Below are 22,475 nucleotides of genomic sequence, written 5' to 3'. Positions count from 1 at the left end.
CTCAAATTTATGTTTTTTCCTTCTTTCCGACAGGCACCATTTTATTTCAAAAAACTTGGTAGCATTCCAAATGTTATTCCAGTACCCAATTTCTCTCCTTCAGAAAAGCCTCAATATTTTCCCCTAAATTATAGTTAATACAAGCTCAGACCATGACATCCTCCTGTTAAAACTAGTTAGTATCTCCTTACCTCCCATTTCCAACACCCACACACCACAACCATCTGTGTGTGTGTGCGCACATGCACGCACACACACACACACACATACACACACGCACATACAAATACCAGGGATATGTTATAAAATAATATAATTGTGTAGTTTCTATCTATTAATATAACCAATAATACTAACATAGTTGTTTTAATGTGCTTTGGTTTTTCACTGCCATTAGTAAACTAAAAGCTACTATTTTTCCTGGTTTTAAAAACAGTGAAAAGGTATTAGACAGTAAGAGGATATAAGTAAATAGAATTTAAGGCAACGCTACACTTAGCCCATCCATGTCCCACCAAGTATGAGATTATTACACACCTCAAAATAAGTTTATATCTTTAATAAAAGTTAATGAAAGCTTTAATTTTTTAATTTATTTTAAATGAAAGTATAAAACTTTCAAATGCTGAAGCCGTGGAATACAAATAAGAAAAAATTTTAAAAAATAAAATGGTTATTGCCAAAAAGTTCAGAGATAACAAATGCTGGTGAGGATGTGGGAAAAAGGGAACCCTGATGCATTGTTGGTGAGAATGTAAATTGGTACAGCTACTATAGAAAACAGTACGGAAGTTCCTTTAAAAATTAAAAATAGAACTGCTGTATCATCCAGCAGTCCCACCTCTGGGTATATGGCCAAAGAAGATGAAAGCACTATCTCAAAGAGATATCTGCACTCCCATGTTCATTGTAGCATTATTCACAATAGCCAAGATATAAAAATGAGCTAAGGGTCAATCTATAGATAATTGGATAAAGATATACCAAAAGAATTAAAATTCTGCCTTTTGTGACAGCATGGATGAACCTTGAGGACATTATGCTAAATGAAATAAGGCAGACAAAGACAAATACAGTATTTACATAAGAAATCTAAAAACATTGAACTCATAGGCACAGAGTAGAATAGTGGTTGCCAGAGGCTGAGGAGTAGGGGAAGAAATGCGGTATGTCCGTAAAAGGTACAAACTTTTAGTTATAAGATGTTTAAGTCTCAGGGATTTAAGGTGCAGTATGATGACTATCATTAACAATACTGAATTATATACTTGAAAGTTGCTAGGAGAGTAGAGCTTTAATGTGTTCACCATAACGAGAGCAAAATGGCAATCAGGTGAGGTGAGGATGTGTTAACTAACTTATTGTGGTAAATATTTTTCAATATACATGTTTCAAGTCATCAAACTGTACACTTTAAACTTAGACAATGTTATATGTCAACTATATCTCAAAAAGCTGAGGGAAAATAAAGTAACGTAAAGTCATATGGCAAAGGCAATTTATAGAAGTCTTGACCATGCCCTAGGACTTGATAAGATTCCTGTGGCTTCAATTGTTTTATTCCTTTCTGGCTTCCTGTGTGATCTAGACTTTCTTAGTGTCCTCCTCAGCAGCAGACTGAGCACATGGCTCTTCTGTGCCTTTATCTAGCCCTGTGACAGGCCCTAGACTCCTTACTGGGTTTTATCCCCTGAAGGACAAATTATTTCCTATGGTGTAGCATAAGTGCTTTCTTTCTGTCCTTCTTCATTCCATTCTAAAGGATTCTAAATTTAAAAAAAGTAAAATAAAAAAATAAAGTATTTGGTTTAGTGTTAGAAAGCTTAGGTTAAGGCCTACACTCTACTTCTTACCTTGAATATATTACCTAACCTCTCTGAGTTTCAGACTTCTCACTGGCTTCATATTTCCTAATGGAGACACTTTGGGTAAAATAACACTTCAGTCTGTCCTACATCTGATTGCTGAATTTGGAAGAAAAAGAGAAAAAAGAAACTAAGCAAGCTTAGTACAGACATTTCTTTCCCGCACGTGCCTTCCTTCCTATGGAGGAGGGTGTATTCTGGTTTGGTCTATACCATGTGATAATTCTGCTAGGGCAGGTTCTGCTCACACAAAAGGAAAAGCTAAGTTTTAGAGTTAAGTTCAAATTAGAAACTCCAAGCCACATTCTCTACTTCAGCATCAGTTTTAAAAATCAAATAGATGAGATGAAAGGACTAGCTGAATCTATTTTTTCTCTTATGTTAATGAATCAATTTAACTAACATTTAATACTTTGTGGTGCCATAAAGCTCTATGTTTGGTATATGGTCATGTCATATTTAATCGACTTAAGAATTTCAGTTGCAACTAAAATGCATTACCCAGCGTTCATGACCCTTTCTAAAATGAACAAACTTTAATTAAGACATAAATAAAATATTTTTTACAAAGGTGTTTACTAAAGGAGCTAAATATGTATGATATGGAGAAGGGAAACATATTATTCATGTTTACACATGGTTGGTTATTACCAATAGAGTGGTAAAAAGTTAAAAATTACATCAGCTGAAATTGGTAATTTTATTGATATATTTCACTAAAAAACATCCTATTAAAATAAAGAACTGTTTTAGAAACCAAAATAAAGTTTAAAGGAATATTTAACACTATGCAAATCCACACTCAAATTTTCAAGAGAAACAGCAGATAATTCTACTCTCTCAAGAGAGAGAATTTTTCCCTTTAACTTAACGTCCAACCATGTTTGTAAATATTCAACGTTCATTGACACTTAAGAGAAAGTTCTGTGAATGAAATGTTCATTAACACCTTAATCGTAATTCTATGTTTTATGATAATTGTGAGTATTACTAATAAAGTCAAAAATAACTGAGAACCCATCCAGTATTTTCTTTTAAAGTTCCTTTTGCATTCTTTTCTCACAAGCCTAGAAAACATGTTTGTTTTGGAAACAAATGGCAAACACTACAAAAGAACTTAAAAGTGAGCGATTAATGATCAAGGCAAAAATGTAAAAATCGCATCAGCTGATCAGTGGCTGACTGATCCAAGGTTGAAGCATGTGAGGTCATTGCAGCAAAGTGGAAGAATAACATTTCTTTTCCTGTTAAATGACAGGCATGGGACAACAAACCACCTCACACTCTTAGATATCCAAAAACAAATCCATTGTTTTAAGTTTACAGAACCACCAAAGGTGATCTTTGAATGTCACAGGAAATTGTATAAAGCTTTGTTCATACAACTACAAAAACACTATTTACAACTACTGTATATAGCCATTTTCACAGCCACTTCAAGTTCCATTGCATTCATTAATAAATAGTATAACCTAAGATTTCTAAACAAGTGCAAAAAATTACATGAGTGGAATCTAAGGAAATGACATCCAAGCGTCTTAGAATAAAAATAAAGAAAACACTAGGATAAATAGTTTCGATTGCAGAAATTTAGCAAAAATTGAATGCACTAATCTTATTCACATCTCAATTATATATGAAGATACAAATTGTCTGCCCTTCTAACTGAAGAAGTCAAAGATGAAGGAAAATCAATCAGTATTGAAAACAAATATAATTTTAGTACCATATTGAAAATTAATCATGAAGAGGGATAAAGCCAAAACATTAATGAGCTTGTCTCATTGATGTGTCAACATGCTTAGTTTATCATATCTCTATGATGCAGATTGGGGTAGCTGTGAGGGGGGCTTGCATGAGGAAATGTGAAGAGAGCCAAACAGATTGGAGTTTCTCTTAGCTACCATCTCCCCTGCAGCCAAGTTTATCTTTTATTCTATGAAGCGAATCGTACACCACAGCCTTTAGCAAAATTATTTTCATATATGATTAGGATAGACAAGTATGGTGTGGTGCTTTTAAGAATGTGCCTCAAAGACCTCCAACTAGAGGAAGTATAATCGACCAAGGTCCCAAGCTGCTGAACTCCAGTAACCCGTTGCTGGATTTGCAAAGAGTCTGCATATGCTGGATATTCATTAGTTATCTTTAGGGAAAATCGACTATTGTTATTATTGAGTTGTCAAAGCCCAGGTTGCTGCATAAACATCAAAAATTGAACTCAGCGTGAAACTTAGTTTTAAGATAATTTTCAGCTTCCTAATGTAGTTTCAGAAAGATAAACTACAGCAAGTGGGTTAGAAAACTACACAGAGAGATTTTTGTTCCATATAAATATAACCTCTGAAGTCAGAGATATCTAAAACTTAAATAGGCTGTTTCGATCCTCTTAATTATTCTGATAATAATAACATCCTCACTTTATAAAACAGGAAACACTTGGTTTGGAGAAACCAAGTTATCAGGGTTACCAATTTCAAGGGCAGGAGCCAATATTATAACCTCAATTTTGCTAACCCTTTCCACAATGATCATCCAGTTAGAAGGCATTTCTTTCACAAAAAGACTCTGAATGCAGCCATTAATGGGTGGCTGGACTGTGTGATGTAAAAAAAAAAGTCACTTCCAATGCTAAACTTTAATGACTTTTAAGAGAGCATGCACTTGAAAATGTTGTCTCCTTTATTTCATATAAGGCATGTTTCTTTTCCATACATTGTGGAAGAGGTAAATCTACACATCCAATTTATATTTCTTAGTTTATGCTACAGTTATCAAAATGCTCAGGTAAGGCTATGTCGTTTTTATTTTATTTTACTTTATTATTTATTAAATTTATTGAAGTGACATTGGTTAATAAAGTTACACAGATTTCAAGTATATAATGCTATAATACATCTATATTGCATTGTGTGTTCACCACACAAGGTCAAATCTCCTTCCTTCATCATATATTTGATCCATTTTACTCTTTTCTACCCTCCCTTCCCCATTTCCCTCTGATAACCACTAAACTGTTGTCTGTGTCTATGAGTCTTTATTTGTTTATATTATTCACTTGTTGCTTTCAGTTTTATATCCCACATGTGAGTGAAATCATATGGTTCTCGACTTTTTCCAAGAATATGTTGTTTTTAAATTTAGCAATGTTCCATTAAAATATCATTAAGCAGGAATCTGTCCTAATAATCAAAAAAGATGATGATATATAAATCCTAAATACTACATATTAAATCATTACAGTATAATGCTTTGATCAAGTGGACACATTAGAAAAACATGTCTATAAGATATGTACTAATATCAAGTTTAGAACTTTTAATAAAATAATATTAAGCTAAGTCACAAAACCAGAGTTATAAATCCAGTTAATTTCCAAACCTTATATTGAGCTGACCAACAGGGTATGTGTATTAGCCCAACACCTATGGAACTCGGGAAGGTGGGCCCCTCACTTGGCTCAAACATGAATGTAGTTGAAGTCAGGTCATGGTATTATTTGGAATCAAAACAACAAATGACTATAAACCAAAGCTCCATTTACAAATTTGAAGCCATCAAATTCCACTGATGCTTCTTGTCTCTATCATTGTCAAGCCCTAAATAAACTGTTTCCTCTCATTACTAATCCTCTTTCTCAATCTCATCCTCATATAGCTATGTATTTTTCCCCATATGGATCATATTACCCACACTGCTTCGCTCCTTTTGATGTCCTTCCCAACATTTTCCATTGTATCCTGTAGAGCTCTCATTTTTTTTAAATAAACAAACTTCCTTATTCCTAACCTGGAAATTGTGCTGTCTCTACATTCTTTTCTCCTTGAGGAATTGACTTAAATTGAGAGCTCTTGAATGCATGCTAATTCCATTCCTTCATGTCCAGAACAGAGAGGCTCAGCGTAATCCCACTTCCAGTTTGTGGCTTTCATATCATAACTATTTTAATGCATGGCAAAGAAATTTTTCTTCATTTAAGTTTATTTTACCAAGCTATTTCAACCTGAATACTGGGGCTTGTTAGCTTTCAGGTCATTTCTCCAAAACCCATTTCTCTTCACTTCAAAGTTCCACCATAATCAATATTCATATCAATACCTATGCACTGCAATCAATAACCTATCCGGAAAATTCATGACCTTCACTTCCACTCTCATTTTAATAACCCAGTTCCAACTTAAACCCAAGGCCATTCTGAACGCCTCTATCATTGGAGTCTTAAACATTCTATTTCTATTCTTAACTATTCTATATTCTATTTCCTGTCTTTTGTACAACCTTAAAAATGTTATCTCATCAATTCTGTTCTGGAATTTTCTTGAAACTGTCTACTCCCTTGACACATCTTCTCTCAAACTATTACGCCTTTTCTAACTTCAATCTCTGCTCAGCTACAGTATTGATCTTCATTCGAATTCCAGTTCTGTTACTTATTAATAAACTCTCTTGGGAAAATTACTTAACTGGATCCTCAATCTGTTTTTTTTTTTAATTGGAATAATACTTATGCCTCATAAGAAGGGAATAAATATAACTATATATACTGTACTAAGTAAATAAAGTTCCTAGCACATTCAAATTATTCAATAAATATTAATGTCATTTATAATCACCAACATTCTCAAGAGGCTCATATCTTTGTCTTCCTGCAAAAAGTAGCCTGAAACTTCCAAACCTGGAATAGACCCAACAATTATAGTATATATAGAGTAGAGCTGAAAAACACAATGGATTAACTGCACAGATTTACACTACTGCACATTCATAGATTTCAATTTTAGTAGGACCCTCAATGCTTTTCCAGTAAGCTTTTCTCACACCTCTCGGTATCTTCCTCTCCCTTCTATTACAGTTCTAAATATCTTCCTCTCTTCTCAAGTTCCCTAACTACCCTCAGTCTTCACGTGTAGTTGACCTGCTTTTGTTCGCAGAAAAAATAAATCCATCAGACCAGTCATAAAGTCTCACAATGTCTTCTTCTTACCTGTACACATTCTTATATCTCTGTTAGTCCTCCATTCATTCCCTCCTGTCCTGGTAGTGATGGTGAGCCCCTTTATGGTCACTGAATAGGCCCTCGTGTACTATGGGATAATTTCTGCTTGATGTTTGATGGTTTTGCCATCTGATTTGACCCCTTGTGCCTTTATTCTCCTCTAATTTCACTTCTTCCCTTGCACTATATGTTCTAACGAGACTGAATTAACTTGTCTCCAGATCACCCCATGATATTTCATACCTTTGTGTCTTTACTGTCTTAGTAGGCGTCAATGCCAATCGAGGAATCCTCTTCTCACTTTCCTATTAGACAAGCTTTTATTTATTCTTCAAGACCCCACTTAAGAGTTCCTCCTTTGTGAGAGTAGTACATAAAGACATAAGGGAAAGGATGATGAGAGGTACTGACAGGATGAGCTACTTCCAGGAAAACTGATAATAGTGAAGCCTCACAATATCTTGAGTTGATAAGATGATAATGAGTTTCAATTATGAGATAAGATTTTTTTGATTAACTTCTATCTTTCACATACAATTACACTTACTTCACAAAAAGCATTTCAGCTGCTCCCTCATAGCCAAGAAATAGAGCCTTAAGCCTTTTGAATTTGCAGATAATTACAAAGATATCTCCAACAGTCAGGAAATTACAAGTTTTCATATGTTTATAAAGAGATTTTAAAAGGGAAGAGCAGAAAGAGAAGTCAAGCTACAACACACATTTATTGGCAAGAAAATCATAATCAAATAAACAGAGATCATTAACTGATTTTTCTGCAATATTCACAAATTCCTTAAGTACCAGTTACTTATTATATGATTATAATAATACAAGCCTAACATAACTTCTGAAACTGAAATTTAGGATTTATAGCCTTTGAACTACAATAAAGCCAGAGCTTTGATTGCACTGGGTACATCTAGTAATGTTTCACATTGTTTTGCTTTATCTTTTCACCTTTTTTTTTTTTTTTGGTTGTTTGGTTGTTTTATTTTGATCGTTGAGTTTAATAAAGCCCTAAATAACATAAATTCTGTTTTACTGCTATTTAGATTTTATGTCAAATGTTAGCCACATATAAAGTCAAATACTCAAACTTATCAAGTACTCTCTCAATACTTCTTGTGCAAAATCTCCCATGTGCTCAGAGATATACTGCTCCCTAAAAAACAGTATCATTATTATCTCCATAGATATCTATTGCTTTTTAGTGAACAGACGTAGGTCATTGTTGAGACTGTTCCAAAGTCACTTCCAAAGCTGAAATAAAGCCATGACATTTGGTAAATTTTCAAAACCTACTAGGTATAATGCCACAATTTTCTTCAGTTCACCAAAATTCGCTTTGTGGTGGGGAAAGGCTGCTGGAAGACTAATGTTTTCAAACTGTTCAGTTTGATTACGCTGGTGTGGTACCACTTATCTAAAGCTATTTTAAGCATCTTCTTGGGTTACAGTAAGCTATATTGAAAATCTAATTACACTTGCCTACAGGGAAGAAAGTATACACAAACCCTGCTCTGTAATCTACTTAACAAAAGGCACTACATTTTTCTTCATAGCATTTATCAAAATTGTTATTATACACTTCTTTATATTTCTAATGCCTGTTTCTTCCACATAAATTCCATAAAAGGCATGTGGATGCGTTGTATATGCAGTACCTAGTGCAGTGCCTAGAGGGCCAATAAATGTTTGGTGACTGAATGAACGAATGAATAATGAACCATGTAAGGTATAACTAAATTTATATACATTTACGCTTGTCAGTTTACACTCATGCTGAAAAACTACACATATTTCAGAGACTTGTTGGGACATAGTACAGTGTAATATAACAAAGCAGACTTTCCTGAAACAAAATGGATTTAAAGCCAGATCTGGTATTTAATAGTTCTATGATCAAAGACAAGTAGATTAAACTCTAACCCTCTGATTTTTAATCTGAAATATATAAACAATTGCATTGGAGTTAAATATTCTTCCTCTTATAATGTTCTTACAGACATACTGTTTATAAGCAAGAAAAACACTAATTCGTATGGAACAAACTAAAAACTAATTTCCAAAATTCGGAATGATAGAACCAAAGATGCATGGTATCAATTACAAGAACATAATGAAAAATTAACTTTCAGCTCCTGAATTAAGTCCTGGAATTGCTAAGAATCTTTAGAAAATAAAATCAACATTTTTTAAGGCTTCAATGTTAAAGCCCATGAGCAAAAAGATTATAAAGTTCGCATTTATATTTTACTGAGTTGATACTTCTAATGATAGATAAAAACTAGATAGAATTGCAAGCTATTAAATCAGTATTTAATGCTGAAATAAGAATCAATTATTCTAATACAGATCATGTCCAACAACCAGTGCAGCTCAAGTATTAATAGGGAACATACAGAAATGTGTAATAACTCACTGGGACACATGAAATAACTATGCCGTTCTTATAACTTAGGGGAACAAAACTCACATTCAATTTACCCTACCCAACTGTTTCAGAGTAAGAGCTGTGTAATTGAAATTTGTGTGAAGTAACTAAATATTTAAATATATACTGAAAACAAAAATACTTCAAATGCACTTACGATGACTCTCTCTGAGTAAGGCTGATTTCTAGTACGTCATTATTAGTATATATAAAGAACCTAGAACAAGGATGTTTAAGTGAAGAGTTTCTGAGTACAGTATATGGGTCTCCTACCTCTTGGGGGCGTGGGAGGGGGGTAATGGTGATAGACCAGTGAGAAATCAGCAGCTTAAACATATGAGAAATCTGAAGAATTTTCTGAGGGAAATATTTTTTTCTGATGAACAGATGAAGCAAGTCACAAATATTCCCTCTTCCACCTCTGGATTACACAAGACTCTTGTCAAATTAGAATCCATCCAAAGTGTAGGTAGGTTTCAATAAATTGTAACACAACTCCTTACAAACCTTTCATGGAATTTACTATTGCATACCTGACACTTGGATTTTCAAAAAATAATTTCTAGATTATTAAGTAAAAAGTGGTGCAAGTAATTAATTAGTAAAGGACATTTTAATATTCTTTAATGGTAAAAGTATTAGACTATACTCTCATTTATTACATTGCATGATCTGTAATGCGTGTTACCGTAAGTTCACTTTGTATATAAAACTGAGGAATTTGTTTGAGCCGGATTGCCAATGAAAAGAGAATTGAGGAAATAAGTCACAAAGGCAATGTTAATAAGGGGCAGAAATTCAAGCTCTGATAGTACATTTTGTGCCTGGATATAGCAGAAAACTTTCCAATTAGGGCCAACACGTAGGAAGCTGATGACTCCAAGCTGAGATTTATAGGGAGAGGTCAGCAGCATGTAATGAGAATTTGGAGAACATACATCTAGCTGCAACACCTTTAGTATAAGTATAGTATCTAATGCCAAAAGCTAATGGCTCTATGACAATAAATAATGGTGAGAGAATATTCTAGCCTCAGGCTTCAGAAAAAGAACTCTGGTAGCACTATGCAATTTTCATTAACACTAGCTGAAGGAGTAGTTCTAAAGGTATAGTTTCATTCCCCTAAATGTCTCACCTGCAGTAGAATATGTAAAATCACAATAGGCAAGGAACAAACTTTCAGTTGAATTAAATCCTTTCCTCCACAAAATTTACATCTAAGCTCTGTCCTTGCAGAAAAGAAAGAGAGGGAGTGAGGGAGGGAGCGGGGAGAGGAAGGCAGGGAGAGGAAGGCAGGGAGGGTGGGAGAGAGAGAGAGAGAGAGAGAGAAATCAGTGCCCATATTCCCATCACTCATTTTTATTGTATACCATTCAATAAAAATTTTAAAGTAAAGTACACTGAAAAGCATTGGGATTCACTTGGTACTTATCGTGTACCTACAAATAAAATATCAGAGCGTTCGCAATGTACACAGTGTGAATGGGGCAACCTGGAGTTGGGCCCGGCACAATCTACAAGGCCATTTATAGGCAACACTGAATATTGAAGAACATAGACTCTGGAGCTGGCAGATTGGAATCAAGCGACCCTAACCATGTGACTGTGGGCACATTATGAAACTAAGTTTAGCTTCCATATGCATAAAGTGGGGGATAATAATATTAATCACCACCATGGGTTACTAAGCAATAAATGCAAATAAAACACATAGGACACTGCCTAGCAGAAGTTGGTGAGCTATGAAACTCAACTGTTTATTATTTCTGGGTACCAACCTTTATAGTAAATGCCACATTAAATATGGAGCAACATGCTAGTTGACAGATTATTGAATGAGAGACACCTGGAATTTTAGAGATTAAACTCTATTGCTAAACATTAAGTAACCATATCATTCTTATTTACCATGAAAATAGACAGCATACAGTATGGTGTGGCTTTATGATATCATACTAACTGATGTGATTAGTAGTCTACCAGGTTCTGATGTACCTGTGATCTTCTTGGCAGCCACACTGTACAAATTACAGTTCCCCAAGTGCCACAGTTTCCCCAAAGCCCAAGAAAACAGAATAGAGTAGGGTAGGGTATAATTGATAATAGCAAATATAAAAAGCACAATGACGTATTAACCAAGAAGACTACCCAATTTTATTTAAAAAAATAATAATAAAGAACAAGCACATTGTGGTTTTTTTGAGCATTTGCACACATACAAAAAAAAATATACTTTGAAATCTTGTCATACCTACCTCAAGATGGATAGCAGAGTTATTATTCTTCAATGCAGCCAAGGCCTAGAAGTCAGATATAATATTAACAGCCGAAAGGGTTCCTTAGCCAGGTAAATTTCATACAAACCCTTGCCTCTTCCTAATGCCCATCAGCCCATCATCAATCACAGCAATTTCTTTCCACCGTGCTCTCTTCAAACTCTTACTTCCTAAGTGTCTCAGCCACTCACATACTGCCCAAAATACACCTGTATTTAGTTTTTACCTCGAGTGAGTACAAAAGTAGGTCCCAAAGTATTTAGCTGCTACCTTGGGTATAAAAAAGGTCACACTGATAGCTGCTCCTCTTGGTATTTTATCAATAATTTTTTTTTTTAATTTGCTGAGTTATTCTAGTTAGACTGTGGTGGTTCTTAATGCAAAGTGGCGGGGGGCGGGAGTGTTCTCCAGGGGATATTTGGCATTGTTTGGAGATATATTTGGTGTCAGCATCAAGAAAGTGCTTCTAGTGGACAGAGGCAGGACCTGGACTAAGGTGAGGCAAGGCAGGTGCTTCAGGCTCAAAATTTAAGGAGGCATTCACTCACCATTGGGGTCATGCCAGTGCAAGATTACAATTTACATGACCCTGTGAATGAGTGCCTCCTTAAATACTGTACCCAAACTACCTCCCTGGCCTCACCCTAGTCCCAGCCCTGGTAGAGGCCAAGAATGCAGCTAAACATCCTCCCACAAAAGGAATTATCCAGTCCAAGATATCAATAATGCTGAGGTAGAGAAAATCCAGACTGGTTTAAAAAATCTAAAGAAAAGCTGGGTTGGAAACTTTTGATTCTCTCCCTTGTCCACTTTAAAGTTACAAATTTAAAGTCATATATATGTTAAATGTGTCTAAAAGTAAATACCAAATTCTAGCATATAAATTTAATCTGCTTTATTCCTATTCACATAGCCTACAATGAAGTTAAATTAAGCTAAGCCTTTCCTTCCTAGTCTTTGTTAATCATTCTTTTCTCTGCTAGTCATTCATTCGTCCCACCTACCTTTAATGTCTAGATGCAAAGGTACCTTCTAGTACCTTCTAGTTGATATCTTCTCATCAAACTGTGACCCTTCCCTTCTCAGATTTGTTTCTCTCCCTTGTGGTGCTTATATTCTGTCTAGTAATACACTATAGTCATTTATTTGCTTATTTAGCTCTACTCATCCCTAACTCCGTCCTCTGTTGCAAATATGCGCACAAATACACACATACTTAATTTAATTTCCTTATGGGCATGGATCAGGTTTTCTTTATATTTACTTTCCCAACCACCTCGAGGTAGAACAGTTCTTTCAACATGTAAAGTACTCAATGTATGTTTTAAATGGATCGATGAGGCAGGTATACATAATAACATATAACAGACAGCACAGACCATAATATTTCCTGGTGGCTATCTGAATCTAAATATAACATTGCATTATTAGGCCTTGTTAAGGCCAGTACCAATTTTCTTTCCTGTCAGATGTCTCCATCTATTTCAAGTTGCGTAGGTAACTGACTTGACATTTTGCTACAAATAAAAGTACAAAATGGAATGTATTTTCTACTCAAAGGCCTATTCTAGAAGAAAAGCTCATGTCTTTGCCGAGCTGTGAGACTGAATTCAAGAAGAAAATAAATTCAATTCCTAATAACAGTTGAAGAAATAGCCTTGTAGTATGTCAGACTCTTCAGGAAGCCAAATTGATGCAGCTTGAAAGCACATTTCCATCACTTCTACCTCACCTTTGACCTTAAAACTATTCTGAAACATTTCTAATTTTGAATTTCAACCAAAAATAAACTAAACCATTAACATGTAGCTACAAACAACTTCTTTTGAAAAGGAATACAATACATATAGTCAAATTTTTCAGCTAGTTGTCTTTAAAACAAACACTATATTTTGTATTTCTAAATATGTGACCTGAAAAAGGAAACTTTCCCCCTACAGATACCATGAAACTACCTATTTTAATCATTTAATCTTCTTATCAGAAAAGCAGCTTAACCTTTGGCACCTGGAAAGATTAAATACTAAAATTACAAGTTTATTATGAAGCAATTATTGTGAAAAAATAACTATTGAAAATATTCCATTGACAAAATAAGTTTTAAAACTTGAAGTCACAGCCACTATGTTAGGTTTTCTCAGGGTGCTATTTGACTCTGTGATAAGTAAGAAGCATTTTAATTGTTTGGTCCATAGCCATTAGTTGGAAGAAGGGAGTTGGCTTGTTTTGAGCACCCAGTATGAGCCAAGTAATTTCCATGTTTGCTTCATTCAATACTTGTAACAACTCTGCTAAGAGTGAGGTTTTACCACCCACTTTTTGTAGATGAGGAAATAGCCTCAAAGAGGTTTAGCAAGTTGCCAGTTTTCATATTCACTGGTATACAGTGCATTTAAAGCATGATCTTTCAGCTATGTCAAAATATTACTGTATGGAAAATATTCCAGATTACATTTTAACCTATGAAAGGCAGAAAAATCTGCTCATAAATTAAGAGTGTTCCACTAGTGAACCAATATATATGACTTGATGTTAAGCTAGAATACTGCTCAAGGTCAAGCAATGACTATGAGCTTCTCAAAGAGGAAATGCAGCACATCATAGATGATAGATAGGTAGATAGATAGATAGATAGATAGATAGACAGACAGACAGACAGACATATTGAATAATATGGTTTACACAAGAAATGGATATGTACTTTATATAGCACAAGAAATCTAAATAGTGGTCTATATCAAATTTTATGTACTTCTGAAAGAATTCACTTAAATTTTTCTAATTAAATGCAAAATAAATTAATGGATTTTTTTTTTTTTTTTAAATCATTGAGGTTGTGACATAATGCCACTGGAAATTATTTCTGGTTTAATTCACCAATTATGCATAAACTCTCTTGGGTTCCAGGTCAATGTACGAAGCACAGCCTGGTGCAAGCGATATGAGACCTATGGGAACTGCAAGATTGGCTTCATTTCTAATGAGGGAAAGTTTTATTTACAAGACAACTCAGCTGTGAAACTGAAGTAATAACTTGAATTAATTTATACACTCTGCATTTAAAGGTCGAGTACTTTTAACAACTTCTCTCCATGTTCCTGAGAGTAGAAAAAAACTATATTAAATAATATTTATAAATGTTTTAAGAACAAAGTCTCTTATTTGGTACATGTTGAACCCCCACACAATCTATATTCAGTTGAAAAGTTTAAATTGACTTTACTCAGTGGCAAAGAAATTTTTATCCTGGTTACATTCCATGTCCTTTTTTACTATACAAAGCTTGATTTCCCTGTTACTCGAGCAACCAAGTTGTCATCCACTGTGAGCTTGAAAATCCAAAGGCAAAAAAATTAAAGGGAAAATGAGCAAAAACGTATTTTAGTCACTCAAGAATATATTCTAATACATAGATAGTAGTATATTCATTTCTGTGACAGGATTGGTAGCTTGCAAGTAGTGGGAAGAATCTTGAACTTAAATTCAGGACTTTCTCTGCTCTGTATTTGTAATGTGACTGTGAGTGATTCACTTAAATTCCCTGAGCCTCAGCTGTATTCATCTGCAAAATAGAGAGGTTTATTGCACTGGTCTACCTTACTGAATCGATGAATCAGTGAAAGCACTGTTCGTTGTAAAAGACTGTACAAATGAAAAGCATTGTTAGTTTTATTTATCTGTTTTTTACGTTACAAAGGGCCTGTAAATAACCCAGAACATAACTGGATATTCTAATTTGTGGGCATTAGGCTGAGTCCTGACCCTCACTTTAAGTCACATATTCTTCCTTTAAAAAATTTTTTAAACTAAAAAAAATAAAAAATAAAACCCTCAGGCACTTAAAAGGGGGAAAGAGAAAATTATTCTTTGAAATGTTTAAGGCTTTCTTAGAATTATTTAGGTAAAAAATGAGACTTTTCTGTAAAATGCTCACAATTCTACCTTTATAATCTGTAATTGTACCTACTAACATATTCTGCTTTTACCTCTTTTATGCTCTGCCCATGTAATATAATGTTTCACACACAATAGACCGTCAATAAGCATATGATAAATTGAAATAGAAAAAAATTCAGCTGTGAAGTGTTACACATGATACAGCTCAATGTCTGTCTCTTTAGGCAAGAATTCTATCATTCGAGTATATTTTTTATATAAAGGAAATTACATTAAATGTTTTACTAAGTTGACAAGTTATTTTCTTTCTCTTTCACCAGTTTACATTAGTCATATTTGCTATTGCCTCCCTTTCTTTCAATTTACTTCTTATTGGTGATGAAGGAACATAGCTATGATCCTAACCCCAGGGCAAGCCAATCAGACCAAGAGTGACATCAAGTGAGAGAAAAGAAATAAGTAATATTTATTGAGTAACCACTATATCCAAAACATTACTCTTACTTTTTAACCTCACTAGAATAAGGTTAAAAAGTCTTCCCACTCAGCCTTCACTGGCCCAGGTGTAGCCAGTTTTTTTCTGTGGTGTTTTTGCTGGAATGAAGCTGTTATTTTCTACAAATTTCTGTCTTTCTAGGCTTCCGCTTTTTGAGTACTTTTATTGAGGCTTCCTTTTTTTTTTTTTTGGTATGATACATTAACATTTCCTGGTTGCTGGTTTTTTCACTATAAGTCTGGGTTATATAGGCAAATAGAAAACTCAAAGAACTCACTACTGTGTCCGTCCTTCTTTAGGTCTCAAGATCCTAGCAATCTGCCTTCTCTCCACCTTTCAAAGTATACATATATACTAACCAGTGAGAGGGTGGGAGGAATTGGGCATGTGTGTCAACTCCATTATCTCAGAAGCATAATAACAAGCCCTCCTGGTGACTGTGATGCATGCTAAAATTCTCCAGAATTTCTGCCACCTTTTTGTTTTCATACACCCCTTTTTCCTACTATATCTGTGGGGCAAAGAAATAAGCATCTATGTTTAACAAGAAAAATTTGTGTCACTGTTACTATCTTAGCTTCTCACCTATAGTAACTTATTTGTTCCTCATCACAACTATGAGGTAGTACTGTTATTATCATCTCATTTATAGATGAAGAAACTGAGTCACAGAATCTTTAAGCAAGTTTCTTAAGATTATAATGCTAGCAAGATCTGGAGCTCAGATTCAATTCCAGACAGCCCAGCAGCAGAACCTGAATTCTAACCATTATGGTATACTGCCCTTACATAGCATATCACCTTGCTATCATCTATAGCTGAGGCTAAGACAATTTCATTTTCTATCTCAAGAATGTGAAGTATGCATGGAGAGATTGAGTCAGTTGAACTGTTTTGGACACTAGAAGTAGTTCATTTAGCATTGTAACAGAATGGAAAATTGGTAGGCCCTGGGGAAAACCAACCCTAGAATACCATTCCAGCAAGATCTGATTATACTTCCGGAAATGAAGCTCCAAGAAATTTCTCTGTATTTTCAATTACTGAGCTTATTATTTGAGTTAATGTGTGCAAGTCCTTGTACTTTGTTGTATAAAAATCCCTCCTTTGGAAGCAACTAAGAATTGTATACAAAATATGAAAAGTAGATAGAAAGGAATATCCAGAGAATTAAACTAATTGAAAGAGGAAATCTGATGGTTAAGATGAGTATTTTATTCAGGTTTCCTCTTGGAACATTTAATGACCTCAGTAGACTTGAACTTGAGGTTTCACAGCCAAAGGGTGCTTGCAATAGATAAGACCCAAGGCCAGAGATGGAAAGTCTAAAAGGTAATATGCTCTCCTGTGACTCAATAAAACTGTATTATTATTGTATCAGAAATAAGTTTACAACAGTACACACACATACATACATATGCATGCACACACACACAAACATACACATAAAACACACTATACACAGCTGGCAATTGCAAAGAAACCAGTCTGCCTCTAAACTTAGCAATAGTGAAAGGGAACAAAAAATATCACCTGAGGACTCATGACCAAGCCATTCCTCACATGGTTTTGCACTCTAATTTCATACTATCAACATGGTTTAAACTTCTAAAAACAGTTTACAGTGTTGGATAATGTCCAAGGCCTTGGCAGAAGGAAATGCAAATTCTCTCAAGTAGCAAACCAGTTTAGCCTGAGTTTCAAACAATTCCCACATGATAAAGTAATTTGTAAGGCAATATGAAGCAAGAACCAGGAGAAACTACATATAGTATAATCAGGTCGATAAAGACATTAGATAGCTAAATTATCAACCAGAAAATATAAATTACATATGCTTTAAACTGTAAAGGATTAAAATATGATTACAGAGTAAGAGACAATGAAATTGTACAAGAACATTAAAAATATATTTTTGCCCAGTACAACTTATTATTAAATCCAAACAATACCCTCCCCAAAAAAGTAAATGAATAATAAATATAAAAATTCTAATAGTGATTAGCTCTGGGAATTGGGGGGTGGGGAAGCAAGGAGCAAAGAATGAGGTCAGGGAGATGCACATAGATAAGTTTAGATTTTTTTTTAATATTCTAAGTTTTGAAATGGTTGATGGGTTCATTGTTTTCATTATATTAACATATAATTAAGGGTAGTTGTGAATGATGAGAGCATGTCATGAACTTGAGGACCAAAACATAAATAATAAATAATAAATAAATAAAATTTTAAGAACAATTACTATAATTCACCATATTAATAGAATACAGGGGGGAAAAAACAAAATCATCTCAAAACCCTACCAACCTAAAAATAGAAATAAAAGTCCTTAATCTGATGAATAAAATCTGTAAAAACAACAGCAAACAGAAATCTATAACATCATACTTAATGTTATCACTTTAAGAGATTAGGAACAACACTAATCCTTTATGCTTGCTACTATCAGATCTATACATTTAAGCAAGTTTCTAAAACTCTGGTGACTGACAGTGAGAGGTGCTAGTGTCAGGATAGATGAATTAACCAAGGAACATAATAGAAAGCCAAGAAATACACACACACACACACACACACACACACACACACACACGCAATCCATTTTTTTATTTCAAAACTGGCATTATCAATTAGGGAAAAGGTGCTGTTCTAGACCAACTGGTCATCCATATGGCAAAATATGACACTAGATTTTCTCTTCACACCATGCAGAAAAATGAATACCAAATGAATCACCATTCATGATAAAACAGAGCTAAAACAAAGCTGTAGCTGAGCTATTTAATCCAATAGTCAATAACCACATGAGGCTATTTAAATTTAACCTGAATTAAAATTCAGTTTAAACATTTAGCTCATCAGCCACACTCTTCAAATTCCAAATGCTCAATAGCGACATCTGGCTAGTGGCTACGTATTGGACAATATCAAATATAAAACATTTCTATCAGTGTGGAAAAGTCTGTTGGATAGTGCCAAGAGACATTTAGGATAGTATCTTTACAACCTGGGGGTTGGGAAGAATGCAATAAGCAAGGAATAGCAAAGTAAACAAACAAAAAATGGAAATAACTGATAAATTCAGCTATTAAAATTTAGAACCATTTATCCAAAGATACTATATATATAAAAAAAAAGATATTATGTAGAAAATGAAAAAGCCTTAATCTGAAGGAAAATACTTGGTACACATACAATATACAGAATATATAAAGAACCTATATAAGCAATAGAAAGATAAATAATCACAGAAAAATGGACTAAAGACTTACCAGGTACTTCATTCTCTTTGATGACAAAAAACGATAATTATAGTCTGAATTATTTTTATCAATATCCATGTTCTATTTTAAATCACCAAGGGTAAGAGGGGAACGACCTATTTTTCAGCCTAGAAGGAAGATTACACTGGCTTAGACAGCAGCCTGGCAACATGTAAGTAGGTTGATAATAATGTTTGAACATGTAATTAAATAGATATTTCTAATGTTAGCTTATCTTTTATTAAAAGATAGTTTTCTAGTTCACCTACAATTTATCTTTACCTTATTTTGAACACAGAATAGAATACTTGGGAGGCACATAATACTTTATGCTACCTTTTCACTGAGTGGTGACTAAAGCATTAATTTAATATTTACACCAATTAGAAGAATCAGTGAATACAAAGATATGTGTGACCAGAGGTGGGATAGGAAAAGTAGATAAAATTAAACATATGAGGAAATACTGAAAGTATAACTGAAATGCATAGTTTCCTCAAAACAAAGACAAATTTCCATCCCTGAGTTAACATGAATAGTCGTTACTCTGTATACCATCCTTTTCCTTGCTCAAAAAGTGCATGGACAGGATAAAAAAACAAATCATTTTCTTAATTTCTAGAAATTAAGAAATTAACTTTATATATATATATATACATATATATAAAGTTTCTATATTTTAATAAAACTTAAATTTTAAAAACTGATGTTTATGTACCTTAAATTTTGAAACAAAGCAGCATTCACACCACATTTCCAAGTGGTCTAATTTATACTGTCTTAGTTTGAACCAAATTCTAAAAGAAGCATTAGAGGATTTTTGACCTTTTATTCTGGCATATTATAAAAACTTAGTGACATTAAACAACTGAAATAATTTAAACTATAAGTTAGTATCATAAACTATCAAATAGTAACATATATTTTGGGCAGTGAATACAGGCATTTTAGAATTGGAGTAGAACATTCTACTTTAAAAGAATTAGCTTTGCACAATCTATGTTTTCATAACCTTGGAGGGTATAAGAAGTGTGAAAAGAAAAGTTCAGTGTACTGTTTTAGTAAACTGTCAAATGTTAGTCAAAATTTAGGAAACTTGCTCTTGTGCTTCTTGAATGCAGGTGACTTTTACTCAACTATTAGCCCCATTATTGAGTACAATTTTTATTTTCATTAGTCTCAGTTATGCTGAAAAAAATGAAGTGAGATTATATGGAAACACAATTAGGAAAAAAAATACTAAGCATCCATATTCTAAAATCAATAATACAGCAATATATGTTGGTTAGCCATGTGGTTTAATAAATGTTGGAGCATGAAATACATAAAATACAGCTTTAGAATGTGATGAGAAAAATGACTTAGAGATGTTGTATTTTTAAGAAAATCTGTGAAGTCTATTTAGCAGATAAGCATATAAGCGGTATTGATAATTAATATAACCATAGTGACCTCACATGGAATGTATTCATTTAGTCCCTAATAATGAAGTTAGCTTTAGTTTTAAGTCTATAAGACCAGATACCAGATCTCAATGATTAATTCCCAACTTCAATACTTCCATTTCTCATTTTGCTTTCTATTATTATTATATCAATATTAAAATTTTAGTATCCCCAATAATCTTAATCTTTGTCGCTTTTTTCTGAAAACAGGGAGAGTGGCTCCCTATTTTGATATGCATTGTAAAACACCTGAGAATATATCACATTTTTAGAACTGTGAAAATAAGATCCAAATTTAGCTACTCTTCAGGCACAGTCAGGGCTTTATAAATAATACTTCAAAATTCCATTTTGTCTTAAACACAAAGGTCTTTCCTCAAGGCTATGTTTCCTAAATGGTGTTTCATACAATTCCAATGCTATAAAATTCTGTTCAAAAATGGCATATGTATCAAATAAGTTTGAAAACTTTTGAACTTAGGCATTGCCTAACTATAGATTGGAAGCTAGTGCCTGCCCAAAGCCACTTGGATTTTATGAGATATTAATAATGATGGATGAGAAAGGTTCATACATTTAATAAGAAGAAATTATTTTGCCTTTATAAATCTTATGAATATGCAATAATTTAAGTAATATATTCACATTACTAAAGACTTAAAGAATAGTGCGATAATGTATGCAAATTTTTTGATTCCACACTTTATGGAGCACTAAGACTAACCATAATGCTAAAAAAAATAGAAGCGATTTCATCCTCATATTAGCTCAGCTTATGCATTAGAAAAAAACTTAGATTACTTAATGAAGTTAACCAGCCACTTCCCCAAAGAATATATTTATGTAACAATATATAACAATTAAAATCTATAAAATCTCACTCATTTTAATTAAATTCTCAGGCAGAATATGACTTTTAATTGGGTAATGATGCTAGAAAATATGCTATCAAGTATAATAGTAGAAATGAGTTTTAAATTCCTTTTAACTAATTAATATTAGGAGAACTGTGGAAATAAATTACAAGTATTTTAGCTGTCCTCATACAATGGGCTTATTCTGGAAATGCTGAAATACCTTTAATTTCCATGGACTATACTTTTCTCCAGACTCAAAGTTCCCCTTCCTCATTCTATTAAACATTCTTTATTTTTTGCCTACAAACAGTTGACTTGAGACAATTGAGTAACTAAGGAACAGAATCAGTCTTAAGAAGATAATGGGGTTATTTTTACAGAATAAATCCAAATAATGTAACTTAAAAATAAACTCAGAATCTTTTTTTGTATTTGTAAAAAACATCTATTTTTTCCACTAAAAAAATAAAACAAAAACAAAAAAAACAACAAACTAAAATAACTATCTAAATTTAAAATAAATTCAGGAAAAACTACGAGCTTAATTATAGAGGATAAATGCAAATTTAGACATTCTCAGTGATCTACCTAAAATATCTGAATTGCAGGACAAATAATTTTTGTTATTGTCTAATTTTTTTACTTTTGTTCAATGTAAACAATAAAGTGCTCTGGTCAGAAGCAAGAGAGGATTCCTGTAAATTGAAGTTATTTAGGTACTTCAGGGTCCTGCCTACCTTTAGTGAATGCATTGAGTGCCTCCAATTCTTCTGTTACATGACAAGTAAGATGCTGTTCAATGAAATCTCTACTCTGTGTATTTATAACTAAGGGTTACAGGCCCAGGGTAGTAAAGCTACAAGTCACTTCTTTAGGCATCATGCTGTTGCTTGTCCTTTATTCCTTCCTTCCTTTCCTTCCTTTCCTTCCTTTCCTTCCTTCC

At 33.6% G+C, this 22,475-nt stretch overlaps 1 protein-coding gene across 2 annotated transcripts in view; it reads right to left on the bottom strand.

Moving 5' to 3' along the window:
• Window positions 1-22,475, bottom strand: part of SLC16A7 (solute carrier family 16 member 7) — a 91,072-nt gene that overhangs the window by 58,588 nt on the left and 10,009 nt on the right. The window contains exon 2 of one of the 2 annotated variants that reach the window (XM_039865864.1): window positions 11,554-11,598. The exons of the other annotated variant lie outside the window; for it this stretch is intronic. The gene's annotated coding sequence lies outside the window, so the exon portion shown is untranslated. The remainder of the gene's footprint in view (window positions 1-11,553; window positions 11,599-22,475) is intronic. 2 annotated transcript variants of the gene reach the window in all.

This window comes from Pteropus medius, unplaced genomic scaffold (assembly GCF_902729225.1).
Source record: "Pteropus medius unplaced genomic scaffold, Ma_sr-lr_union100, whole genome shotgun sequence".
In the NCBI taxonomy this organism is placed as follows: domain Eukaryota; kingdom Metazoa; phylum Chordata; class Mammalia; order Chiroptera; family Pteropodidae; genus Pteropus; species Pteropus medius.
The sequence above is the reverse complement of the archived record's forward strand: the minus strand, read 5'-3'. Positions and strand labels throughout refer to the sequence as shown.